At 56.4% G+C, this 27,855-nt stretch overlaps 1 long non-coding RNA gene across 1 annotated transcript; it reads right to left on the bottom strand.

Annotated features, from left to right (window-relative positions):
- Positions 1–14,768: 14,768 nt before the first annotated feature.
- On the bottom strand, positions 14,769–16,800 carry LOC111759061 (uncharacterized). Its single transcript, XR_002793156.2, has 3 exons — positions 16,715–16,800; positions 16,029–16,100; positions 14,769–15,045 (listed from the first exon to the last, which is right to left on the bottom strand). It is a non-coding gene; the product is annotated as an uncharacterized lncRNA (long non-coding RNA).
- Positions 16,801–27,855: the final 11,055 nt, after the last annotated feature.

The raw sequence follows: 27,855 nt of genomic DNA on the forward strand, positions 1-27,855 counted from the left end.
GTTGGGGTAAAGGATGTTGGTGATCACAGCATGACACTGTGAATATGGTTAATACTACTGAATTGTACACTTGAAAGTGGTTAAAATGGGGAATTTTGGGTTGCATCCATGATTCCGCAATAATTAGATTTTAAAAAGAGTAGAAATGGAGCAATGGAAATTCATCCTACCGTTTATAGACTAAAATAATTAACAATAATGATAATAAGAGGCATGAGTTACTGGGTGCTTCCTACGTGCCAGGCTCAATGCCAAGCCCATAATCCTCACCCAGTCCCGGGCTCAGGAAGGTCACCCAGGGGCGCAGGAGCCAGGAAATGAATCTAGGTCTGGGTGATCCTGGACTTGGGTGCAGACCCACCTCCTTACCCCTCCAGCTCCACCCCTTCCCCCCCCCCCACCCCGAGTTTAAAGCTCCTGGGGGAAGAAGGCGAAGGCAAGGAAGGCAAGTCACACATTTCCCAGGAACAGGGATTAACGAAATCAGAGCATAATTAACATCATCACTTTTCCCCCAGTTCCCTGACCAGAACATCGCACTAATGAGGTCAAGGTCTTGCTTCCCAGGCAGGTGAGGAGCACTTGGCTTCACACAGAGGCTTCACTCCCCGCCCTAGGGCTGCATCCAGCCCCAAGATCCCAGCGGAGAGGAGGCGGGCGGGGCAGGGAGAGGGTGCCCGTCAGAGCACAGGTGGCCTGCTGTCAGAGGCCCAGCTTGGGGAAAATCGCCTCGGGCAGGGCAGGGCAGGGCAGGAGAAGCAGCCCGTTAAATGCTTGTGGGTGCAGGTCATGTGGCGAGGGCAGACAGGAATGTCTTCTCCCTCTATACAGGAGCAGGTTTGCAAAAAGCAAGATCTGAATTTGAAGATAAGATGCAACAGACAATAGAACAGAGCTTCTGAGACTTGCATCCCCTTGCGTAAAACTTCTTGGGAACGTAGGATTTGCAATGATTTCTGAGGTTTTGGTTTGAGTAGGGAGATCTGTCTCTAGTACACGGTAAGGATTGTTATACCGTTGGGAGAGTCAGCTCCAGTGATAGGGCAATCCCCCCACGGCATCTGGGGAGATAAGGCTCAGTGAGTGGTGCGAGCCAGACAGTCCAGCAATGGCCAGGTCCCAGCCAGGACAGGCCTGGGGAGTACATGAGAACGTAGACACAGAGTACTGGACCAGGCACATAGTAGGTTTCAGTAAACATTAGTTCATTTAAATATCTCCCTTCTTTTAGCAACTCTTAGCTGGACTAGCCTACCACCAGGCTCAGGGGGCTCTGATAGATGTAAGCATTACGCCAGAGGCACAGCTCAATGGCTGACTGAGTCAGAACTGGCCACCCTGTGCTGCAGTAACAAATTAACCCTGAAATCTCAATAAATTAAGAAACAGTACAAAAGTTTATTTCTTCCTCCTGCTATTCTTCCAAGGCAGGTTGGCAGGGGGTCTGCTCCACATAGTCCTTCGGGGACCCTAAATGTTGGATGCACCAAATTTCAACACATGGCTTTCATAGTTGTTACTGCAGGGACAAAAAACATGGGAGGACAAGGTACTGGTTCTTAAATGATTTGACCTAAAAATGACAGACAGTGTTTCTACTCGCAGCCTATTGGCCACCACTTCTCTAGACCCACCTAGTGGTGAACGAGCTGGGAGCATATGGGTATTTGGTGAACAGTGAAAGTTTCTTCTCTTGTATCAGGTCTCCTTCAGCTCTGGGATTCCAGGTCTCCATGGAATGTTATTCCACAAATATTTCCTAGGTATCTGATCTAAATGCTAAGTGTTGACAGTCCTCAGTTATGACTGACTCTCCCCTCTCAGAAGTGGACTTAGCTGTTAAACAATCAAAAGTTATTTGAAAACTCAATTTAAAAATGGGCAAGAGATCTCAACAGACACCTCACCAAAAAAGATATACAGATGGCAAATAAGCACATGAAAAGATACTCGGTATCATTTGTCATTAGGAAAAGGCACATAAAAACAATAATGAGAAACTACTACATACCTATTAGAATAGCCAAAATCCACCCCACACAAAAGTAAAATTGACAGCATCAGTTGCTGGGGAGGATGTGGAGCACCAGGAACTCTCATTTGTGGCTGGTCAGGATACAAAATGTTACAGCCTCTTTGGAAGACAGTTTGACAGTTTCTTACAAAGGTAAACATTGTCTTACTGTATGATTTAAAAATTGTACTCCTGCATATTTACCCAACTAATTTTAAAACTTAGGTCTACCCCCTCTCGATATAGAGGTGGAGTGGACATCACCAATCCAGGGTCCACAGGATGGAGAAAAAAACATGGATTAGAGTGAACTACTGGTATTCTACTACAGAACTATTGTGACTAGTAAGGGAAGAAACTGTAGAATTGATCTGGAGAAAGTGGCCATGCTATTTGCTGAGGGCAGGAAGAGGGAAGAGGAGATGAGATGTGGGGGCATTTTCAGGACTTGGAGTTGTCCTAAATGATATTGCAGGGACAGATGCTGGACATTATATATCCTGCCATAACCCACTGAATGGACTGGGAGAGAGTGTAAACTACAATGTAAGCTATAATCCATGATGCGCAGCAGTGCTCCAAAATGTACTCACCAAATGCAATGAATGCGCCGCAATGATGAAAGAGGTTGTTGCTATGGGAGGAGTGGGGCGGGGGAGGGGATATGTGGGAACCTGTTATATTTTTTAATGTAACATTTTTTGTGATCTATATATCTTTTTTAAAAAAAAGAAATAAATTTTTAAAAAACATACTTTGGGAAATACATAAATAAAAACTATTAAAGCTTTAATAATACAAAAAACAAACTTAAGTCCACACAAAAATCAGCACGTGAATATTTATTGCAGCTTTAGTCATAATTGCCAAAAAAAACAGAAGCAACCAAGACGTCCTTCAATGGATGAATGGATCAATGGACAGGTAATCCACACAATGCAATACTATAAAGAGGAATGAGCTAGCAAGCCACACAAAGACATAGGTGATTCTGAAATGTAAATTGTTTGTTAAAGAAGTCAGCCTGAAAAGGCTACCTATTGTAGGTTTTCATTTATATAACATTCTGGAAAAGCAAACACTATAGAGATGGTAAACAGGACAGTGGATGACAGCGTTTTGGGGTGAGAAGAGTAAATAAATCATGGGAGATTGCTTAGAGTGAAGAAACTATTCAAAATGATACTATGATGGTGGGTATATGATAGTATGCATTTGTCAAAACTGCAGAACTTTACAGCACAAAGAGTGAGCCTTAATGCATGCAATATTTTAAAAAATTCAACACATTAGGAGGTTGGTAGATCTCAGGATGGAATGCAGAATGTGATTTTTCTAAAATCTGTCTTACAAAAGAAAATGAAACAACCTCACTGAAGAGGGTAAGGGAGAAGATACTGCCTGATGCAGTGTAGTTGGTAAGACTACAGACAAAAGGAACTACATAAGTACTGTACTCTACTTAATAAAGTTGTTTCCCACAGGGATATGGGTGAACAATTCTGAAACCACTATACATGTATATTAGAATGGGAGAATTAAATGAATGGTGGAAGGTGGAAGCCAGGTTTCTAACTGTTGGGAAGGTAGTTACAGACAAGCAGTGGGAGAAAGATCCACATAGTAATGGATTTGAGTTAGAGACATCTGCATGTTTAGCTTAATACAGAAATGGATGCTTACATGTAGGAATATTTATAAGTATGTATATATACATGGATCAGAATATACACATATTTTCTTGCTTTGTCAGCTGAGAGGTTCTAGAAGCAATGACACCCCAGTAGAAACAAGCACACCTAGGACCCAGATCTTGATTTTTAATACCATTCTCCAACAAAAGGAACCAGGACTCCTTGGAGAAATGATTGGCTTTAGAACTGGGGCAGGAAATGTACAAGATGAGCCTAGAGCATCTTAAAGTGCCAGAAAGTAAGAAGTGCTCAAAAATCCCCACAGATGTCAACTGAAAGAGCTCCCAATGGCAAAAGCTGGAAAAATTTGAGCACAAAAATAGATAAGGTAGCACTGGATTATAAACCAAAGTATAAAATAAATATCCATGAATTCATACTGCTATAAATAAATGATTAAATAAATAAATGGAGGAGAAATATGCAAATCTCTTATGCAGGAGAATTTCAAATAATTTATGTAGATACTCTCCAAGAGGCAGAACCTAACTCCCTAGTCCTTAAGTATAGGCTATGCTTAGTAACTTCCTTCCAGAGAGTATGGTATGGAAAGGGGGAGAGGTGGGCAAGAATCACTTTACAGTGGAGAAACCTGACAGGTACTCCCTCGGCCTGGTGATCAGAGCCAACATCCACAGTGAAAATTCATGTTGATAGTACGTACCCTTGATATGATGTGATGAAAATGGCAGTTTATCACTGTGATCTTTTCCCCCAAAATTTCTCACCCCAGTTAAATCATGAGAAAAACATCAGATAAATCTCAATTGAGGGATAGTCAACATAATACATTACTACTTTGCCAAAGGGGTGCCAATACAAAGTACCAGAAATCTGTTGGCTTTTATAAAGGGCATTTATTTGGGGTAAAAGCTTAGAGTCCCAATTCTGTGGAAAGTCCAACTCAAGGCACTCTAAGTGTTGCTTTCTCACCAAAGTCAGCTGCCATGTGTTGAAGCAAGATGGCGGCCATCACTGCCTGGTCTCACTCCCCTCTGGGCTTCTCTTCCTTTTGAGCTCCACGGTCCCAGCCTCTTAAGGCTCTGTGCTTAAGTATTCCTGTAGTCCTCTCTCTTATGGCATAGGGCTTGTTTCCTTCTAGGCTTCCTATATCAGAGCCTTCTTTCTGTCACAGGACAGGATCAAAAATGACAGAGCTCTCTCTTCTTGTGTCTGAGTGTCCATTTTCATTAGCCCAACAAGAGGGTGGGGACTCAAAAGCCCAAGCAATCTTACAAATAATCTAATCAAAGGCCCCCAGCTGAATTTAATGCAATCAAAGGGCATCACACCCAGAGGAAGAGATTCGTTTACAAATGTAATCTTTCTCTTTGGGGGATTCATGAAATAATCTCAAACTGCCACAATACCTGACTAGTATTCCTCAAAACTGTCAAGGCCATCGAAAACAAGAAAAATCTGAAAAACTCTCACAGCCAAGAGGAGCCTAAGGAGACATGACACCTATTATGGTATCCTAGGTGGGATCCTGGAACAGAAAAAAGGATGTTAAGTAAAAACTCAGGAAGTCTGGATGAAATCTGGGCTTTAGTTAATAGTAATGTAATTGTCGATTGTGACAAATATCCCATGCTAATGTGAGATGCTTATTACAGGGGAAACTGGGTGTGGCATTGATGGAAACTCTGTCCAGTCTTTGCAATTTTTCTATAAAATCTAAAACTGTTCTAAAATTAAAAGCTTTTTTTTTAAGGCATTTAAAATTAAGCCAAATGAATGTAATGGACTAAACTAGCCAACCACTTTGGGTAAAAAGAAATGATGGTTCAGTTGTCTTTAAAAGTGCATGTGAATACAGCTACAAAAGAGCAGTGCAGAAGTGCACTGGCCAGTGGATGTTTGTGGAGGCAGGAGATCCGTCAGGGTAGATTCACCTCAGTGGAAGCCACTGGAAGGAGGGGAGGGACTGGGATGGGGCAGGATGGAGACTTGCACTTGGACCTTTCCAGCTGTGCCCCTGTTAATATAAATGAATAGAATGTAAAACAAAAACCAGAACAAAAATGCACTGAACAAAGCAGGGGGGTCAGAAGAACTGCTCCCTCCTGAGGTGACTGCTTTGAAGGAGGACCTCACTCAGGTCTAAAAGTTCTGATTTTTTTTTTAATCCCCTGACGCTTTCGAGTCCCACCTGAAGGAAAACGGTATTTCTCGGAGTGTGCGGTGGACAGGGCCAAGGCGGTGCAGCGGACAGCACGTGGGCATTAGAATCCCCGTCCACAGCAGCTGTGCCACCCTGGGAGGTCACCCAACCTCTCTCAGCCTTGGTGTCCTCAAAACTCTAAGGGGGCCAGAAATTCTTACTTACCACGTGTTGGTGCGTGTCAAGCGCAGGGCTGGGCATGGGGTAGGGTGGGGGCAGGAAGGTGCCAAGAGCCTGGCTCTTGCCAAAACAAATCCCTGTCCCAAGCCCTGCGGCCAGCAGTGCGGAGGCTGGCCACCCACCCCCACCGCCGGGGCCCTCCTGGGGCCGCCAGCCCGGCCGTCGTAAATAGTTTCACTGTGTTTACGGAGCGGGAACAGGCGCGCTACCTTTCCCGGCGACCGCATTCCAGAGGGCCATCGCGGGTGATTTACCTCGCCCCGCGCGGCCGCCAGCCCCTGCGGTGGGTGGGTGGCCTCTGGGGCCCAGCCCCGCGTCCCAGGGGGACTGCTTTTAGAGGGCTCTCGGCCCCCTCCTCGCCCTGCTCCACCACGTGTGTGTTCCAAGGCTGGGGAGTCCTCAGCAGCCTCCCCGGGGCCCTGGGGGGAGTCCGGGGGTGAGGGGTCTGAGAGGGTCTGTCGGGGCCAGACCTCCACCCTCCTCGGCCAGAGTCTCCCCTCCCGCCTCCCCGGCCAGGCCAGCCGGGTCTTTGGGACGTGCCCGTCACGTTTATGGAGATGGATGGACACGGGCTCCAGCCCTGCTCTCGGCCCCGGTGCCCAGCGCAGCAGCCTCAGCCAAGAGAATAATAACTAACATCTTCTGAGCCCTTGCTGGGTACCAGGCACCATTTTTCATGCCTTACATCCCAGGAAGGAAATGCTGATATGAGTTCCTATTTTTAAAAAAGATTTGATTTATTTATTTCTCCCTATCTCCTCATTGTTTGAGCTCACTGTCTGCTCCCTGCATCCTTCCGTTGTGTGCTCGTGTTCTTTTTTAGGAGGCACCAGGAATCAAACCTGGGGCCTCCCATGTGGAAGGGAGGCACCCAATGGCTTGATCCACCTCTGCCCCTGCTCTTGTTGTGTTTCTTTATTGTTTCTTCATTGTGTCGTCTCATTGCATTATCTCGTTGAATCAGCTCATTGTGCCAGTCCATCACGTCAGCTCGCTGTCTTGCTTGTCTTCTTTAGAAGACACCGGGAACCGAACCCAGGACCTCCCCTGTGGTAGGCAGGTGCCCAACTCCACGAGCCACATCCACGTCCCACAAGCCCCCTCTTTTTTCATTCCCCCCTCCCTTGCAGCTTGCTTGTTGTCTGTTCTCTGTGTCCATTTGCTGCGTGCTCTTCTGTGTTTTTTTCCTGCTTGTCTCCTTTTTTGTTGGGTCACCCTGCTGAGCAGGCTCTCTGCAGTGCTTGTAGGCCGGGCAGCACTCCGCGGCGCTTGTGGGCCGGTGGCTCTCTGCATGCACATGTGCCCCTGGGCATGTGGGCCCCTGGCGCACACCAAGAGGGCTCAGGCACCTCCTGCACAAACACGCAGGCGTGCATACGTCTCACACCTGTGTCCCCCCTCACACGTGTGCACGTCTGCATCTGTCAGACCCCTGCATCCGTGAGCAAGCGTGTAGCTCGATGCCCTCCACACGCGTCACCCAGCACAGGTGCATTCCCCACACGTGCATTCCCACACGCACTCTTCCACACAGTGTGCACCGGAGCTCAAGGCGGGCAGCGTGCGCGGCCACTTTGCTGACCAGAGGCCTGAGGAGAAGGCTGAGGTGCACGTTTCGCCTTCTTTCCTGAGTTCCCTCCATTTGCTGAGTTGCCGCACAGGGCACCGGGTGGGTCGGGAGCCCGTGGGCACACTCGTCCTTGCTGCCGAGAGTCCGCCTGGGGTCGCGGGCTCTCCCTGGGGATGGCCCGCCCTGCCTGGGAAGCCGGGCCACCTGCGCAGTCCTGGGAGCCGCCGCCACCCCCCGGGCACTATGGAAGGTCCGAGGTCTCGGGATGGCCCAGCCAGGGACCCTGGGTGCCTGTGGCCAGGGCCCAGGGCCCCTGCCCAAAATACACGCAGCCGAAGCCGCAGCACAGCCTTCCTGGGATGCGGGGTGGGGGGATCACCCGGTGGGCCGGACCCCAAATGCCCACCCATCTGCCATCCCCGCCGGGCACTGGCCTGTCTCTCCCCCTGTGGCTCCAAAAACGCCACAGCAGGGTCCTCCCGCTGTCCCTCCCCTCCACCCCGTGCTGGGGGCGATGAGGCCCTGACCAGGCAGTGAGGGGCCAGGCCTTCGGCAGAGCCTCTCCTGCCCCCACATCCTGCCTAGAAGAAGCCCCAAACCTGCGAAGGGCAAGCGGCCCGGGGGCTGTGCGGGTACAGGGGGGCCCGCTTAGAAGGCCCCGAGGCCCTCCTGTTGCTGCCTTGAGAGGCTTAATAGTTTTGGAACTACGAATTCCGCAGCGGGCCCGCCTCTGGCTGCCCCCCCTCCACCCCCGTGCCCGAGTTGCGCGCAGCCACCCCCGCCCCCGCCCCGACTCCCGCCTCCCGCACGCCCCGCGGCGCCCGCCGCTGCCAGCTCGCCTCCCGCCCCGGGCCGCCCGGCGGCTGCCGTGTGGGCGGCTGCGGCTTCCCGGCGCCCGCAGCGCGGCCGCAGCGTTTGAAGACGCGCTCCGGCAGTGTCCCCGGGCGTGTTCCTCCTGTCGCCGGCCCGTGGCCGCCCTGCCGGCCCCGCCCCGTGGTCGTCTGCCTGCTGCCCACCCAGGCCTGGGAGGGGCGGGAGCGCTCGGCCCAGCTCAGCCCCTGGGTGGGAGTCCCGGCCCCACCTAAGGGACAGCGGGCGCTCAGCTTGCGGCCCTCGGCTGCCCCGGTGGTCACAGGGGGACGGATGGGCCCTCCCAGCGGCGCTGGGGGACGACGTGCGGTGACATGCAGTAAGCAGCCGGGAGCCAGCCCCGGCACAGAGTGGGTGCTGCGGGAGCGGTTCCAGCCTCTCTGTCTCTCGGCGTTTCCTGGGTGCCTGCTAAAGTCCGGGCCAGCAGAGAGCGGCTCCTGCCCAGAAGACTCCCGTCCAGGGGAGGGCTGGGGAGCAGGCAGAGCGGCTGCAGGTGGGAGCGTCGCCAGGAGGCAAGCAGACTGGAGCACACTGGGGGACAAGCTCCCTTGGGGGGCAGCTCGGAGACGCGCCTAGAGCAGGGCCTCGCCACGGCAGCCGCCCCGCTTCGGCAGACTCTGCGGGGTCCCGGGAGGAGCTGGAGGGCGGCCGGTCCTGCTGCTCAGCAGCTGTGTGCTGTGTCCCCAGGGCCAGCTGTGCTCTCCGGGGCATGAGCCGGGATGATCTCGACGGGCTGGGGAGTCCTCTGCTCGGACAGCGCCCACACTTCTTTCTGAGCCCTTTGGCTAACCATGTGGTTATTAAGCACCTCCTGTATGCCCAGCACCTGCAAAGGCTCCGTGACCATCCTTGGGACATACCACAACAGCCCCCAGGGGACCCTCCCCCCCAATTCCAGGAGGCCTTGGCTTTGCCTCCTCAGGTCACTGATGGAGAGGCCGGCGGGCACCCATGTCCCAGCCTGACGGTCTTGGGTACCCCCAGGTAGGTGTGGGGCTCTGCTGCAGGAGAGCGATGGCCGGCTGCAGGCCCTCCATCCACGTCACCCCTTCCACATCTCAGACACCCCCTGCTGGACAGTTGGGGTCACTGGTCTTTCCAGGGGCCCATTGCACCACGAACAGGGCTCGGTGAGGACAGACTTGGCCCGGGGATGGGCTAAGTGAAAGGGGAAGTCTCAGGTGCCACTGAAGGGAGGTGGTGGCTGTTTTTGTGTTTCTTTTGTAGGTACCAGGGATGGAAACCAGGACCTCGTACATGGGAAGTAGGAGCGCAACCACTGGAGCTACATCTGCTCCCCTAGAGGGAGGCTTGAGTGGGCATGACCGGCTTGCTCTCCAAAAGCTCCCTCTGGCAGGATGTGAGGAAGGGCTTGCGGGGGCCAACAGTGGACACAGGCAGAGCCGATAAGAGGCTCCTGCGATCGTCTGGACGCTGCTCATGGGAGCCTGAGCTCTCGGGACAAGTTGGGGCTTAGAGGGCCACTGCCCTCCCCACCTGCTACACTCCCACGGGCCTGGAAGCGTCCATCCTTCCCACGGTCGATGCCTCGTCCAGTCCGAGGTCCCCGGGGCTCTGAATTATTCAGTCTGGGAACCAGGCCTTGAGTCTTAGGTCTGCCGCAGGCCACATGATAGATTTTTTTTTTATTAGCTGTCCCTCGTTAACTCATAATTGCAATCATGTAACGTTTAATAGAGGCACAAAGCAATCCCCATCGCTGCCCCACAATCATTCATTAGCTAACAAGATGGAATGGCTCATAAAAAAGGACTGTTAAAAAAATTCCAGAGAAACAGAAAGCAGGAGGTGATGCAAGCCCCGGCTCACAAAAGCCGAGGGCTGGGGGAGGCGTGAGCGGGTGTGAGCAGAATAACTGGGCCCTGATAAGCCGCGGAGCCGTGCTCACTGCTCCCGCTCCCCCCTGCCTGAGTCAGAGAAGCCGGTATGTGTTCAAAATCAAGCAATGTAATTAGCAGGTTGCATCATGCCACTCGATTATAAATTACAATGGGCACAAAGAGGTTGGATGAAGGAGCAGGGATTAGATGGGTAACCTAAGCCCGGGGAGGGGGCGGGGGCCCGGGAGCCGCCTCTGGGCCACTCGGGGACCCTGGTGGTCTCTGCCCACCGTGTCACCAGGTCGACTCAATGCCTGCTTTGTGTAGCTCCGGATAATGATTTACAAACTTGAGGAATCAGAAGGTGCGAAAAGAAGGTGACCCTCTTAACCCTGCCATTGTCTGCGGGGGGCTGGAATGTGCGGCGGCCGCCCCGGCCCCCGCACCTGTGCACACGGACGCCGTTTGAGGATGGCCAGGTGAGGAGCCCTCTCGGGGGCCGGCCCGATAAGATCGACAGGAGCTGAGCCGGGGCGGGGGGGGCGGGGATCAGGGGACACCGCTGGGGGTGACGGACACTCAGCAAACGGAGATGAGCCCAAGTGACCCACGGCGGCTTCTCTCTGAGGAAGGGGCGTGGTGGGGGGGCTCAGAGCAGATGGCAGAGTGAGCTCCGTCCTGGGGCTCCGGGCCCTGGACCCACCAGGTCTCGCCACCGGCCGGCGTGCGGCGGGAGCCTGGACAAGCCTTTCCTCTCTTTGTGCCTCAGTGTCCCCACTACACTCTGCCCCCAGCAGCTCTAGGACCAGTCTGGACACCTGCGTGGGCGAGGGCCCGGCGAGGCGGAGGGACGTCCGAGCACCGCCCGCCGCAGGCTCGGGCAAATCAAGGCGCCGCTGGCACCCGCTCCCCTGGGCCCCTGTCGACACACCCTCGACTTCCGCCTGGTGGCAGAGATTTGGCCTTTCAGCCGGGCCTCTGCAAACAACCTTTACTCCACAATGTTTTCTTAGCAGCCCTCTTCTTAGGCCCAGGAAATAATCCCATTAACTTCATTATCTCTGGAGAGAACGTCAAGGATACAGGTTTGGCCTTAAGTTCAATGAACTGGGCTCTGTCTTAAAAGGGAAACCACAGCGTCGAGGCAGCTGCCCTATGGGAAACTCGGTTGGAACTGGGCCTGGCCCCAGCGGAGCGTCACTCTGAGCGTGGAAGACAGAACCCAGCCGCCCCTGCACCGCGGCACCGCAGCCGCGCCGGCCTCCACGTCTTCTCTCTGGGCCTCGGTTTCCTCAGCCCTCCGCAGGGGAGCAGACCAGGCGCTCTCAGCGAGTAAGTGTGGGAGGCTGGGATGGAATCCCCGCTCGCCCTGCCTTTGCTCAGACCCCCAGAGGGGCCCCCTGGGCCACGCAGAGGCCCCCGCGTCCCCAGGGCTCGAGAGCGCCCCTCCGCCGTGCCCCAACCCGTGCCGCAGTGGTGGCCCCAAATGGTCGGTTCTCCCCAGGCCACCCCAGGCGGCGGCCCCAGCCATTCCCACTGTCTGCATTATCCTTCCCCTCGTTCTGCTGGACACTTAGGGTCAGTCTCTAGGACCGCCCCCCCCAGCGCCCTCTCCTCCCAGCAGCCCTCCTCCAGGTTTCCTCTCTGCTCCCGACTCGAGGAAGCCTCTCGACAAGTACAAGTCAGATTGCAAGGGGCCTCTGTGTGCCCCACGGGCCGAGAGCAGCCCGGGGCGGAACTGGCGTCCCTCACCCGGGGCTGCACACAGTCTGCGCTCAGCAGTGTCTTCCTTGTTGGACCGCTGCCGTGGCCTGAGCCCCGGGGCTGGGGGGGGCGAAGGCTGGGAAACTGGTGCAGCCATTCATTTATTTATTCATTTGTGTAATCTGGACACCTGCACCGAGCGTCTACCGCGCGGAGCCCCGGGAGCCCCTGGCCCTGGGGGGAAATCGTTCCAGAAGCCACCGGCCTCCAGGCAGGCAGCGCCCAGTGCAGCGGCACCTTGACGCCAGCGATCTCCAGGCTCGCCGTCAGCAGAAGCTGGGCTTGAGGAGACAGGGAAGGGGCCGGGGCATCTTCCCGCCCCGAGGAGGTGGTAGCACGCCCCCCACCCGGCTGGCGGGGCTCCTGGCCTTGCTGCCGCACGGCCGAGGCAGGTGACCGCTCTGCCCCGTGTCAGGGTGACATCAGCCCCTCGAGTCACCACCTCACCCTGGCATCTGTCCTTGGGTGCCGTCTGTTTCGGAGCCGAGAGCCGAAATAACAGCAGACACAGCCGCTGGGACACAAGTACGTGGACAGGGACGGATGTTCCCATTTGGTCAGACAGAGTAAGGGAGACAGAGACGCAGAAGGCCTGCCGAGGTCACACAGCCTGGAAGGTGTCTCCTTCCCCCACCCCACCCTCTGGGGGAACCACTCCCCAGTTTGGTCTTTGCCATGTCCAGTGTGGGTGGAGCTGGCTGGTGTAGCAGACACCCGCTACCTGCCGGGCATGGTTTTAACTACGTCCTTTTCATTCATTCCAGCAGTCGTATTTACTGAGAGCCAGGCACCGTTCTAGGTGCTGGGATACGTCAGTGAGCAAGACAAAGTCCCTGCTCTCCGGGAGCTCACATTCGAGGGGGCGAGATAGGCAATAAACCACGAAGGGACTCAATGGATCCTAGGCCGGGAGGAGAGAGGTAGACCAGGGCATGTGGTCAGCTGAGGTCTTTACTCAGCGGCATTGGAACAGACCCTGGAGGAGGCGAGGGAGGAGGCAGGGGACTATCTGGGGATGAGAGTTCAGCAGCGAGCCCAGCAGGTGCAAAGGTCCTGAGGCAGAAACGTGTTTGGTGAGCGCAGGGAAGAGCCACGAGTACTACTGTGGCTGGAATGGAGTGAGGGAAGAGCGGAGTGTAGGAGATGAGGTATTTTAAGGGCTTGGATTTTAGGTGTGCATTAATTCATTTAATGTGCCAACAGAGCTGAGTTCCAGGTACTGGAGTTATCCCTTTTAGTTGATGCAGGAACGGCGATAAAGAGAAGGAAAGGAATCTGCCTGACATCATGCAGCAGGCACATTGCTCTTTGCTGGTGGTTTAGGAGAGCCCCTTGTGGCACGAGTGCTGGTTCCCAGTCACAAGTATGCTTGTAATTAATCCAGATTACCAGGTTCCTACTTTTAGCAAACTGCCCAGGTGATACTGACAGAATCTTCATAAACCCAGATTTGGTGAGCCATAGAGAAATGGCTGTGGGCAGACTGGAATACAGGAGTAAGCACTGGGGCCAAGAGCTTAACTTTGGCTCTTCTCTGATCTCTGAGTGGCCACAATCACTGGTCTTCTCTGAACCTCATTCTCTTCATCTGTGAATTGAGAGGGGTGGTCTCCATCAATGAATTCCCCACTTGATTTTTAGCAGTAGAATTCTCCATTCAGTCAGGTCATAGGTGGAACCCAAGCTATGAGACTGCTCAAAGGAGCTTTATTTTGAAGGATGGGGCGGGGTTCAGGCCATTATCCCCTTGGCAACTCCTGAAAGGATAACTTACCAATTTCCCAGAGCTCCAGCCTCTGGAGAACACAAACACCTGGCCAGATGCTCTGATTTTCTAGATATCCGCTAGGCTCTCTCTTCCCAAAACAGTGTCCCCTGGAACCTGTTCAGGGAGCACCCCAAGCTCCAGCTCTGAGTTCTGGGGAGGCCTGGGTGCCGACGGCGGGAGGGCCTGGGGCTGGGGCACACGGCGCCCTTCCTTCCGCTCACCAGCGTCCTCCAGCTTCTCCCTGCCCTTCCTGGGGAGGAAGACGTGGTGTGTTCAGACACTGGGCTGCCCCTCGGACCACTGCTGGGGACCAGGACGGGGAAGGCAGCCCAGCAGCTCCTGCACAGGCGGGGCCTCCGGCCGCAGGGTTTCACTCCCATCCTTTGCGGTGGCCTAGTGGGAGCACCTCGGTGGGAGCAGACCCCTGGACTGGCCACGCCCCTCCACCCCACCCTCCCCGGAACCCCACCAAGGCCATGTCACAACCCTGGAGAGAGCAGGGATCCTGCCTGGGGTCACACGGCTACAGAAGTGGCAAAACCTGTCCTGGAGCCCCAAGCCAGAGCTCCGCCTCCCGGTGCTGGGGTCCTCTTTGGCAAGGGAGACAGCAGGAGACGGACAGACTGACAGGCAGTTCCCTGCCCACCCTTTATCAGAGAGGGGCTGGCCTCAGGGGGAAGCCAAGCTCCTTTACATCCTCAACATCCGGCACGGCCCCTGGCATACAGCCGGTGCTCAGTAACTGTTTGTGATCATCATGATGCTGTGGAACTGAAGTGAAATGGGTTCCCTACTCGAGAGGGCGTGGGCCCCACATGGCGTTTGCGTTTCCCATCCACGCGCTGGGGATAATAATGCTTATGTTCCCCGCCTGGTGTGAACAGGTGCTCTTTGTTTCTCCTTTTAGGGGAAGGGTTTATTGGGTACTACACAGCAAGATAAAAATCGCATTTGCCCCCAAAACAGAGCGGTAAAACTTTACACAGCCACTACTGTGCGCCTTGCCTCCAGGCCTGCGGCAACGCCACAGGATAGCGACGACGCTCTTCGTTTTGCGGAGAGGGAAACTGAGGACGGGGAGTCAAAGCGAGCGCTGCCGATCACCAAAGCTTGAGCTCTTTCCACGGCGTTCTACAGCCTCCCTTCTCGGGTCCCCGCAGCCAGCATGGGCTGTTAAAATCTAAGCCCCGAGAGAGAAAGGACAAGACAAACCAACCCTTAGGATCTCTCCTTTCCAGTTACAAACACCCAGGGGCCCCGGGAGGCGAAGCCTGGCTTTGAACTCTGGGCACAGGGAGCCCCATCTCGGCCAGCATGTGCCGTGACTGAGGGCTGGATCTCCGTGTGTGGGGGGGGTGGCCACGAAGTCCCTTCCCCCCAGGTGGATGTGGGTTGCTTCCCAAGGCCTCGTCGGGACCTGCTTCTCCAAGGGCCTGCTGTGGCTCGAGACTGAAAGCCTTTCTCCTCCCCGATGTGGCACGTGGCCACTCCGGCCACCCACGGCAGGGCGAGACGGAAGCGCTGAGGCGAGAGGCTGGGCTTGACCTGGGGGCCGCTGGCTCCCATGGGGACGCCCCGAATGAGTGGGCTCGGGCACCGCACGGGAGGTGACCCAAGGGTACGCCCGAGCCGTGGTCCCCTGGTGTCTGCAGCTGCTCCTGGGACCACCCCCACGAGCCCCCCCGAGAGTCCCGAGGGGCCCGAGAGGGTGGTCCTTCCTCGGCGGGCTTGCTGTGTGTGCCAGTGTGTGAGCGAGGGCTTAACAGGCGAGGGGCCTGCTCGGCTTCCCAGCCTGGAATTTATACAGCCCCTCGTTGGCGGCTGCAGTTTATCTTGAGTGAAAGAATAATAAACTCGGTTGACAGGATGATGTATTCAAAGCATCTTCCTGTCACAGCCCAGAGCCCTGCCCGCTGTTAGGACGTCTGGCCTGGTGGGGACCGTGTTATCGAGCTGGGCCCCACGTATTGTCAACAACGCATTGTTTGCAGGTTTGGGGCCAGGCGGAGATGGGCCGGGCTGGGGGGGCGTCTGGCCACATGGGCGAAAGGAGAAGCATCTGCCTTTAATGGAAGGCCCGGCCCCCCGCCCCGCCCCCCGGGGAAGGGTCCTCCCCGTTGACCAGTGGGTCCCAGGCCAGCACCTCTCCCACTCCCCACTCACCGCTCCCTGAAGCAAGCAGAGAAGGCAGCACCACATCTCGGCTTCAGAGGAAAGCGCGGGACTGGCTAGACCCTGGAAGGGGCGAGGGGAAGCCAGCATCCTGGGCTCGCTTATTAGAGAGTGAACCCCAGTGTCCCCCAACTCCTCTATGGGGTGACCTGGGGCCGGTCCCCTCCCTTGTCCTTCCTCTCGACAAGCTAAACGGCTGCCACTCATTAACGGCAGGGGATGGGGAGAAAGAAAATGAAGGTCAGGGAAATGGACTTGGCCCAGTGGTTAGGGCGTCCGTCTACCACATGGGAGGTCCGAGGTTCAAACCCCGGACCTCCTTGACCCGTGTGGAGCTGGCCCATGTGCAGCGCTGATGCGCGCAAGGAGTGCCCTGCCACGCAGGGGTGTCCCCCGCGTAGGGAAGCCCCATGCGCAAGGAGTGCGCCCCGTAAGGAGAGCCGCCCAGCGCGAAAAAAGTGCAGCCTGTGCAGGAATGGCGCCGCCCACACTTCCCGTGCCGCTGACGACAACAGAAGCGGACAAAGAAACAAGACGCCGCAAATAGACACAGAGAACAGACAATGGGGGAAGGGAATTAAATTAAAAAATAAATCTTAAAAAAAAAAAAAGAAAATGAGGGTCAGGCATGAACTTTGAAAACTTGAAGGCAGAAGATAAATGCAAGTTACTTGTACCTCTCAAAGCTTCCGAAACACCAGGCAGGGGAGCCTCAGCTTCTGCACTGGCCAAGGTGCTTCCCTTGCTGGAAACGCCTTTCTCGTTCCTCACTCAAGCTCGCTGCAGCGCTGAGCAGTTAGTTCCTTTGGGGGAAAAAAGAAGCATCCACATGGTCCTCAGATCTTTACACACTCGTACCAGTTCCACTTCTTTGCCAGGGCACCCCCTCTTTCCTTGCCAAATGGCCCCGGATTCCTTTCCTGCTTCTGGGCTGGGGGCTCCCAGCTGCACCGCTTCCAGAATGGCCCCTCGCTCCAGGAACTGAGACCTTTAGTCCTGCTCCTAGAGAGCAGGGCTGCTCTCCTGGGCTGGGGTGCTACAGGGGGCATGGGTGGGGACAAGGGGACCGAGGAAGCCCCCTGCTCTGAGTGCTGTTGAACATCTCGCTTCATTCCAGGAGTCAGTTTGGAACCTCATTTTATCCTCTTAACAACTGGTATTACCCCCATTTTACAGATGGAGAAACTGAGTCTGGGGGAGATTTAGTCTCTTGCCCTCTGGCAGGTGGCATTAGGGAGTGTCAAGCCCAGACGGTCTGGCTGACTCCAGAGCTGCACTGACCACCACCTTCCCCCTCTCGAAGGAGACCAGGAGAAAAGCCGCCCCGCGCTGTGGGGTCCGAGGCAAACAGCTGGACAGGGTGCAACCAAGGCCGCTGAAGAACCAGGGAAGTCAGGGCTTGCGGGGACTGGGTGGGAGCAAGGAGGGGTGCGGGGGCAAAGCCTCAGAGGCTGGCACAGGTGCCAGAGAGAAGGCGGGAGAGCAGGTCCCGTCTGGGCTCAGGCCATGTGTGCAGGACCCCTGGGCTGGGAGGCGTTGGGGCAGGGGAGGTTGGGAGGCAGGCAGGGGTCTCTTGTACACTCATTCATCTCTTGTTCTTCCCATGGTCCCTTCTTTTATTTGCCCAGGAAGCTGCACCCCTCAGAATCTCATGGGAAAGGCAGACCTGTCAATAGATCAGGGCTCCCGTGATTCCCACCTGCCTGTCCACCCCCACCCCCATCCCACAAGCATAGAGGGCCTACGATGTGTCAAGCCCTGAGCTCCAGTGGGGAGTTGTCTTCATTCTCTGGGTACTCAGAGAGAGGCGGAGGAAAGCTGACACCTCTAAACCAGGTGTTTATGGTTCACGGAGCCAACCACCTTGGAAAGCTGTCCATGGAAGGCGCTGGAACCAGGGAGATGAGCAGGACGCGCGCCTGCCCTTGGTTAGCTCAAGGTGGTCAGGGGCGCGAAGAGAGAGCATGAGCACCTCAGCTCCCCTGCGCAGAGGGCTGGGAGAAACGCTGAGCAAGAGGTGGGAGGGCAGCATCGCCGGTCCCCAGGGGGAAATGACCGTGCACTTGAATCTGTGCTTGTTCCTTCGTCTGCTGTTGAGAATTTGTTGTGCACTTAGCACTGCTGGGAACTGCAGGGGGAGGCTGCCTTTCTGATGGGCAGACCATGTTCCCGGCCAAGCTCATGGGGACAGGCCAAGCTGAGGGTGGAGGCCACAGTCACGGGTATGACAGCTGCAGGCCTGCCCAGCCACTCGGAGGGGGCCGCAGTCCGGAGCTGGGGTGCATTTAGGGTGCAGCCTGGGGCACGGACAGGAAAGCTGGGCCCTGGGGGAGGCGGCATCTGGCCCTTCCCCTGTTCCAGCCCCAGCCCCTGAGTGACCCAAGTCCAGACCACATGACGCAAGCAGAGGGGGTGGGCCCCAAGGGTGAGGGAGGAGATGGGGGTTACCGTCTGGGCCTCTCTATAGCAGAAAGACCCAAGATCTGTCCAAGAAGACATCTGGGGATCCCTGGAGCCCGATCCGAGCGAGACTTTCTGGAGCCCTGATTTGCACATATCCTCCCCACCCCGGGGGTAGATTTGCATGCCAGTTTGCATCTGTTTGCATAAGGCACGCAGCTATCCATATTCACTGCAGGCATTTTGATGCATGTCATCGCTCCCCTCCCATCACTGGCTGTCGCCACGGCTTTTGCTCCCCTCCTGGAAGGGGAGGCCGGGAAGAGACCGCGCCCAGCTGGGGGGAACGGCGCAGCGTTGCCTGCTGAGGCCAGATGACGGTTTTCCCGAAAGCCAGTTTGCCCGCCTGACCATTCCGTGCTCTGGATAAAACCGCCTGAGCTTGGCTGTCCCTGAGGACGCATAAGCTGAGCCGCGTCCTGATGCTCCTGCTGGACCGAGGAGAGCGCCAGGCCGAAATGAGAACCGCCTGTGGCCTTGTCCGCAGGAGAGCAGCTAATGGCGCGATGAGCGCGCGTCGCCTGGAAGTCTGGGGGCCATCCCGCATGGGTTGCCTCAGCTGACCAGCGGTTCGGGGCCCAGGCAGGGCCGGGCTCGGGGGCCCTTGCAGGGCCATGCCCAGCCGCCGCGCCTGCGGGTGCGCCACGAGCCCCCGTGCGCTCACACACGCGCGCACCCACAGAGGAGGGTGGAAGGTTGACTTTCAGGCCTCGTGAGGCCTGGAGCAGGGGAGAGTGTTAGGTAGTCTTAAGTGCAAGTCCCTCCCCCTCCCTGAGCCTCAGTTTCCCCTGCCGTACCATGAGGTCTTCCCATGTTGGCATTTGCAGATGCTTGCCAACAACCCGAGCTCATCCTCTGGGCCTCAGAGGGCATCCTCCTGTGCTGGGAAGGCCCCAGTCCACTCTAAGCCTCACCCTGGCCTAGTAGAGTCGTGTGAGCCCTAGTGGGCACGCAGTGCCTCCCTGCAGCGGGCACTGGCGTGCAAAGAGCCTGGCCCGATCGGGAGGAGGGCCCGAGAAGCTCCTGGGAGCCCAGACCTCCTCCTCCCCGCCCTCCCCCTTCCCCTTCCAGCCCCTCCGTCTGCACGGCCACGAGGCCCCGTGGGAGATGCTCCAGGGTCAGGTAATGGGACAGTTTCCTCGTGGACGGAGCAGGCTGGAGGAGCTGGGCTGTCTGCGAAGGCCTCGAGCCCTGCCCGCCCTGCCCTCAGCCTGAGAGCTCCCGAATGGTGCCCGCTCCCCCACCTCCCCACCCACCCCGGGCCGTGCGAGGCGCAGCTTGTCACCGACAGGCTCTCCCCTAAATGAGGTGGCTTGAATGGTCCTTATCGCAGGCGGCTTATCGGTCTCCAGAAAGCCACTGGACAGCCTCTCCCTCCCGGGCCCCTGCTTGTCCAGCCTGACACTGGACTCCAGTGGCCGTCCTGGTTGCTCAGAGTCAGGGTGGGGCAGGGAGGGGGGAGGGCCCCTGAGAATTAAGGGCTCTCCTCGGGGGCCCCCCGACAGCTTTGCACTTGCTCTCACTCACGCCCTGTGTGAAAAGGGCTCTGGGGCCCCGCCCGCCCCGTACCCCTCTACCCTTTCCTCGAAGGTAAAGAAATGGGCTCACATCTGCAGGGCGTTGATGGAGTTTTCCTTCACACTGGGGCCCCCTGGGGGCCACCACCCAGCCAAACCTGCCCCCAGAACGGCCTGTCCTCGCCCCGTGGGCCTGCGGTCAGCCCCCCAAGGTCTAGACTGGGCCTTCTGCTGCCCCCGCAGCCTTCCCAGAGCCCTCCCTGGGGGCTGGACAGAAGGACCCAGAGTGGAGGGCACGGGGCACTGGCCGGAAACACAGGGCCTCTGCTGTGCAGCCGGAGGGATGTATGCATAGCTCTACATACACAGTCGAAACCTTGGTGGCAGGGGAATGGACAGAATGACCCTTGAGGCGCTGGAGGCCAATCAAACCTCCCGAGGCCCTTAGTGATCGGCTGGGAGTTCAGTGTGAAGGAGAGTGTCTTGTTTGTTTGTTTTTGGCCTAGGAGATGGGTTGATCAGAGAGAGAGAATGAGAAAAACAATAAAGAAGGACAGAAGGGAGAGAGGGAGAGAGAAAGGAAGGCAGGGGGAGAAAAAGAGAGAAAGCTCCCAAAGCTTTCCCTCTTTTAACTCTCCTCTGGCAGAGCATATTTGTTTAAAGTGCTCTTATCTCCGACGGTTGTTTCTCCACAGTGGAGGGGTCTGCGAGCGAGGCTGGCTTTCCTCCGGGTGACAGCAGCGCCCGCTGGGGACTGCGTGGAGGAGGATGGGGTTTAAGCCGGAGGGCCCCGCTGCCCCCCCACGCTTCTCCCAGCAGGCCTCACCTCAGTGTGCCCCAGGCCCCGGGCCCCAAAGCCAGGGTGTGGGGGGCCAGGCCTGGTCCTCGCATCCCTCCAGCTCCATCTCCCCTTCTCACCTCTCCCGCCCGACCCCACCTGAGGCCGGGCCCCGCTCCTCTGGAGCCTTCCCTGACAGCCTGGTGGACCCCAGAGGCCTCCCAGCCTGCGCTTCAGCCACTGCACCCACCCCCACCCCCCAGAACCCAGCCCCGTCCTCAAATGCCACCCCGTCCAGGGGTCTCCTGATGCCCTCCACTCTCTGCTTCTCTCATTCCTGCGTTCATCCTTTCAACATGCAGTTTTGGAGCCAAACACAAGGGATAGAAGTTATGCAAGTGCAGAATCAAATGGAGGAAAGTAAATGTCAACAGTCCATTAGAGGGAAGCAGACTTGGCCCAGTGGATAGGGCGTCTGTCTACCACATGGGAGGTCCGTGGTTCAAACCCCAGGCCTCCGTGACCCGTGTGGAGCTGGCCCATGCGCAGTGCTGATGTGCGCAAGGAGTGCCCTGCCACGTAGGGGTGTCCCCCGCGTAGGGGAGCCCCACGCGCAAGGAGTGCGCCCTGTAAGGAGAGCCGCCCAGTGCAAAGAAACACAGATTCCCATGACCCTGACAACAACAGAAGGGGACAAAGAAGAACACGCAGCAAATAGACACAGAGAAGAGACAACTGGGATGGGTAGGGGGGAAAGGGGAGAGAAATAAATAAAATAAATCTTTTTTTAAAAGATAAAGTCCATTAGAGCCCTTCAGGTGCCTTTTGTTTTGCCCCAGGCTCTCCCAACAACACGGAGCACCGATGGAGGGCTTCCTGGGTGACGGGCACAGTTCTAAGTGCTTGCCAGGTGGTATCTCATTTAATTCTCGAAACAGCCTCATGGGGAGAGCTGTTATCCTCCCCATTTCACAGAGGGTGGACCTGACGCTGAGATGTGAAAGAACTTGCCTGAAGTCTCAGCTCCTGAGGGTCAACCCAGGCAGGCAGTCTGGCCCCACAGCCTGTCCTTAAATCCAGAGCTGTGTGTGTCCCAGCCGAGTGGTCGGGATGCTTCTCCAGCACCCTTGGGCCAGGTTCCCGTGACAGTCCCACCGTATGTCCAGCTCCTTGCCCGGGGCCAAGCTGGCCCCCTTTGAGGCCGGCCCCGTGACCCTGCCTGCCCCAGCTCTCCGGAGCTGGCCCGCTGCCTGTGGCCCAAGTGTCTGTGGAGGGCGGGCATCGCCTCAGCACCGGGCATGGAGCAGGCCCAGCCCAGGTCTCCTCGAGCCGGGGCACGAGGGCAGCCTCTCAGACCAGGAGGGGTGGGCACTGAGGACCGGCAGGGTATCGGCGTCGGGGGTGGCCGAGGCAGGGGCCTGTAATGACCGTGAGCCAAAGGGGGTGGGCGCCCCCGCCTGCGCCTCCCGGCTTCCCTGAGGAAACCTCTCTCCAGGGAGCACCGTCTGGTGACGGCCGGCTGGCATCTGCAGCATCCTCTTCTCAGAGCTCAGGCCGGCCCTGCAAGCTCAGGTCATGCCCCTCCCGCGGGGGTCCCGGGAAGGCCTCAGCAGTGCTGGGGGATGTCCCGGGTCTGAGGCACAAGAAGGCAGAGAGAGGGAGGACGAAATTAAATACTGAGAGAGCATCAGCCTGTGTTGAGCACCTACTACACGCCTGGCTCCGTGCTTGCCCCGGCCGTGCCTTCAAGGAGTTCCCGCAGCAGGGGCAGCTGGGCTGGGCCTGTGGGCCTCAAGTCCAAGCGGGGAAGGAGACGCTGTCTGTCCCCCGTGCAGCCCAGCTCGCTGCGGGCAGGGCAGCCCGACCCCAGCCGCCCGCCCCGTCCGAGGTAGAATCCCTGAAAGGGGAGTCGGCCTTCATCTCCGAAGTCAGCCAGGGAGGGGGCACCGCTCGGGGCCCGCGGGGGCCAGGTGAGGTCTGAGGCTGACGAGGGGTCCCTCGCCTCTGACCCTGCCTGTCTGTCCCCACTCAACCTCTAGGCGTGTCCCCCCTCAGGTAAGTCCTCATTGGGCTCCCGGTTTTGGTCTTCACTGCGTGGAGAACCTGACTCAGGGTCTTGTGGGGACAGAGGACAGAGCAGGTGTCATCGGGGAGACTCCTCACACCTCGTGGGCCTCCCCCATTGGCCTGGACGCCCCCTCTAAGGCAGGCAGGTAAGGGAGGACCTTCCAGGTCTGATGTCCTTGAACTGGGGCCTCCTGGGGCCAAGTGGCCTGAGAAGGCACTGAGATGGGAGAAGCTGGGGGCAAGGCCATCCCAGCCACGCCTGCCCACCGCCCTGGCCACCAAGGTCTGCAACCCAGGCCACACCTGAGCCCAGGGCCCCTGTGAGGCCTGCCGCCCTGAGCCCAGATTTGCACGCACGAGGACGCTGGCTCGCGTGCTGTGTGCCCGTGGGTTCACCCACGTACGTGTGAGCCTCTGCAGGTCTGCGCACGTGGACGTCCTGGGCACTGGAGGGTTTGGCCTCCTCTTCCTTCCTACACCTCGAGGCTGCTGGCTGGCCTGCAAGCCTCGGGGTCCTCAAGCTCTAGAGAGGCTGATGAGAAACAGCCCTGACGGAGACGACCCATGGGCGCAGGGGCCCCAGCGTGGAACCCGAGGCTGAGGGCCTCGTTGGGGCCCTCCCTGTCATGGCTGTGGAGAACTGATTTGAGGGCCAGGGCTGCCAGGCTGCCCCCCGACGGCGCTGGTGAGCGGGGCGCTGCCCCACTCCCACCCCGTTGTCTTGCTTCTGAAGGGAAGCCAGAGAGACCTCATTTTCCTCCGTGGATGAGAAGGAAGAGGCTGAGGGGAACTTCTCACCCCAAAGGAGTCAGACCCTCGGACCAGTGGACAGGAAGGGGCAAAGGGGCAGAGCCTTCTTCACAACCGCGACCCCTCTCTCCTCTCACGTGCGCCTCTCTCCCGGTCAGAACCACTGATCTCCCAAAGTCAGCTGGGGTGGGGAGTGGGGTGGAATTGAAAATACCAGGATGGCCCTCCCAGAAATCTTGATTGGGCTAGAAAATTTTCATTCTTAACCAGAGCCCCAAATGACCCAGGCTGGCACAGACACAGCTAAGTGCCGTATTTGAAAGACAGACCTGGGCTTAAATCTTCACCCAATTTCTCCCCAGTCGGGGTAGTAATACGATGTCCTGGGGACAATGTCACAGAACAGATGCTCTATGTGCAGTGGAAACAGTAAGAACTGTACTAGTCACGGCGGTTGCTAACGGTAGCAGGCTCGGGCTTCGTGCCCAGCTCTGTCCTGACGCGACCCACCCAGGAGGCCAGGGTGGAGCGCCAATTGGGGGTCCCCACACCTGCTGGCCCTGCCTCCTGCCCTGTCAATGGAGTCAGGAAGGCCCCGTCCTCTGGGGACCCTCGGGCTCCGGGCATGGCCCCACCGCCGCCCCTGTGCACCTGCGCCAGAGTCCTCAGAGCCCCTGCTCTCTGGAGACGCAGCCCAGAGCACCCAGGAGTCAGACCCGGTCTCCCCGGCCTAACTGACTAATTATCAGCTGCCTTGATAGCACCGGGTCTAGACACGATGTGGCTGGGAGCAGGACCCCTCCCGCCCTTGGCTCGAGCAGGATTAAGGGGCAGGCTGGCTTTGCTCACCTGATTCCTTATCGAGGCCCTGGCCTCCACCGAGCAAGGGGAGGAGAGTTCTCCCCACAGGCAGGGCACCCCGGGAGGCCTCGGGCAGGAAGAGGGAGGCAGGTGGGAGGCAGAGCGAGGAGGCGAGGAACTGGATGGAGACGGGGAGGGCCGCCCCCCACCCCACCCCCACCTCGCCTGCCCGCCCACCCCACCCGCCCCCCAGGAGGGCTGCCGTGGCCTGGCTTCATCCCAGCTGCCCTCCAGAGCCCCCCGTGGGAGCTGGTCCGACAAGCCCTGCTCCACACGCAGGAGCCCATTGAGGGCCGGGCCCGAGCCACCGCTAAGAGAGAAGGAGCCGGGCCTCGAACTCAGACCTCCCGACACTCACCTCGACGGCACTTACACCTCATCTCCTGCCAGCCAGGGCAAAGGCAGGGTGTGGGCACCCCGGGCTGGGGTCCCGCTGGCAGAGAACAGCCAGGCAGCACAGGTTGCAGTGGACCCCACAGGGAAAGGAGGTGAGAGGGGACACGGGTAAGAGGAGCTGAGCTGCTCCGGGAATAGCCAGTGGCCTCAGAGGGACCGACACCAGCCCAGGAGCATGTGGGCGCCTCTGACTCCCAGCCCAGAGAAGGGAAGGTGGATGCGAGGGGTCTCAGGCCACCAATGATCACTTCATTTAAATCCACTTTATCATGATTACAACCTCATGAGGTTGGTATTATCATTCCCATGGTACAGAGGAAAAAACTGAGACATAAAAAGTCTCCTGGAACTTGCTCAAACTCACACAGCTAGCAGTGGACAGTCGTGGAAGGGGTCCCTGATCACTCCTTCAGGAAGGAGGGGGGTGGAAGCAAGGCTCCCTTCCCACCCCCCCCCCAATCTGCTGAAAGTAGGAGTCAGCTGAGGATTGCCCCCTCATTCCCCCTGCTGCCCACCCCCAGGCCAGGAATTGCTCAATCTCACCCTCCTCCAGGAAGCTTCCTGATCACTCCCTCCCACTGCCTCTACCGGTCCTCCCGGGCCCCGTGCTGGCCAAGACACAGGGCGGCGGGTCCTGCTCTCCTTGGGAGGCCGCGTGATGCAGGGGTTAGCGTGGCCTCAGGCCCACACGGCCATGGCTTTGAAACCAACTTCGCAGCAATGAGTCATCAGGCCATCTGTGCCTCGCTTTCTTCATCTGTAAGTTGGGGTCAGTAATGGCACTTACTTCATAGGATGACAAAGAGTTCAAGAGAGCCTGCAGGTGAAGCGCTGAGAATGGCTGGGAGCGGTGTCAGCACATAGTAAGCGCTCCATGCATACAAGCTGCTCTTATCTCCAGGTCCAGCGGCTCCCTGAGTGGCTCCAGATTTTCTTCCACTTTGACCCAGAGACTCAGGACGGGTGTGCACCTTCACCAATGTCCGAGCGTACTAGCAGCAGTTAGAACCAGACCTTCAGGGCTGGAGGGGAGGAGTGAGGCCCACATCAGAGGCCACCCCAGGCCTCCAGACTCCTGGTCCAGTGCTCCTTGTCCCACAGCCATGCATTCCCAGGATGACTGTGGCCGAGTGCTCAGAGCCAGGCCTGAGAAGGCTGGAGAATGACAGCTTGCCAGGCTGGGCCCTCTTCCACGCCCTTCCAGCCCCCACCTCCCCTCAGGGGCTGCCTCCGCGTGACTCCCGTGGTCTGTCTGGGGTGTGGGGCTGTTTGCAACAGGCGCCTATTGTCTGCAGGCCTGAGTGCACCTGTAGTGCCTCGTCCCAGCACGGTGAGTCAGCTCTTGGCAGGCTGTGGGGCGGCCACTCCACATCATCTTAAGCCTGAAAGAGGACCTTTCTTTTCTCTTCCTTCCTCTCTCCACTCTCTATGAAGTGGTCAACTCTGCAGGGCAGCAGGGGACAGCAATTTCTGCCAGGATTTCTTGAGTCTCCTTGGCCAGGAGACAGGGTGGGGCCTAGAAAACAAAAGGAGAGAGGCCAAGGGCTGGCCAAAGCCCCTGTGCTACTTCAGGGCACTGCTCATGCCCCCAAACTCCCTGCTTCCAATGGGGGTGCCTAAGTCAGGGCAAGGGCACGACGCTTTTCTTATCCAGAGGCCATGGCTTGGCAATCTCCACCATCCAGAAAATGGGAACTGAGCTCAAAAGACCTCTGAACAGCCGAAAGATGCTCCTATGTCTGACAATTAAACTTTGGAACTTAACTAAAAAAATTTCCCCTACCTAAATGCAGAGCCTATTTACTCTTACTTTATCTAGTTTACATATATACTAAAAGAATAAAATTAGAATGGAGAAAAGGCTGTTAAGGCCTTTGCTAATTGACAGCAGAGTGGGGAAGAGACTAACTATAAAAAGTCAAGCCAAGAACTAAAAAGTGACATCAAGTAGAGTTATTCAGGGTACAGGCAGAACAAAAGCTATATCCTGGCATCTACAAGGGCATCACTATGTTTCAATGATAGTAGAGGATATTCTTAATGGTGACCCTGAGTCTTTAGTGTTTGGATTATGGTCAGTTTCTGGTCAAGAAGGTTTGAGATTGTGTGATACATGTTTACAAGGACTTCTAAGAATAGAATTTCATTTTTCTTAATGTTTTTGACATTTCAAAATTAAGTAAGAGTTAATGATGGCAAACTAGATAATTTACACCAATGCTATTACTGAAGACAACTAGAGAACAGCTGGACAAAATATTTCTAAAAATCTACTTGAAAGAATCAGAAAGAAAGTAAGATAGGGAAAATTTTCTGGGCTATGACTGACATCTAGAGAGGTAAGAATAGAATTTGGGGTCAATTTCACTCTACAGGATGTTTTCCCATTCAGGAGGGGTCAGCTAAGAATCTGAGAAGTTAAAAAACTCTTGAAAACCTTGCAGGGCTAGCAGGACATGGACTAGAGTTCCAGATTTGCCAAGGGTGGGAGATTTAGTGAACCCCTCTCTTTGGGCTGGGATCCCAAAAGACTTTTATGCTAGGAGTTAAAGATAAACCCAGATTGGGCAGTTCAGTTTCCAAGAATTCAATCCTTAAATTTATAGTAGGAGATCCTGGATTACTCGAGACCTCAGGCACCTAGCAGAAATAAATGTGAGTCCTTTTTGAAGGAAGATAGCATCATTGTAGGGCTCAAATTATTTTTACAAGCAAATCTGTAAATACAATGCCCAACACATAATCAAAAATAACTACATACATGATGAAATCAGATAGCCTGAGTTTTAAAAATCATCAGAAACAATAGATAATAGAAACAGACCCCCAGAGTCTATATATATGAGAGTCATCAGGAAGAAATTTAAAATAATGATGCTCACTATGCTGAGGGAAATTTTTGTGGTTATTACTGCTGCATAACAAATTACCCAGAACTTAGTGGTATAAAACAACAATTTTATTTTTCTCATAATTTTGTGGGTCAGAA

This window comes from Dasypus novemcinctus, chromosome 11 (genome assembly GCF_030445035.2).
Source record: "Dasypus novemcinctus isolate mDasNov1 chromosome 11, mDasNov1.1.hap2, whole genome shotgun sequence".
In the NCBI taxonomy this organism is placed as follows: Eukaryota; Metazoa; Chordata; class Mammalia; order Cingulata; family Dasypodidae; genus Dasypus; species Dasypus novemcinctus.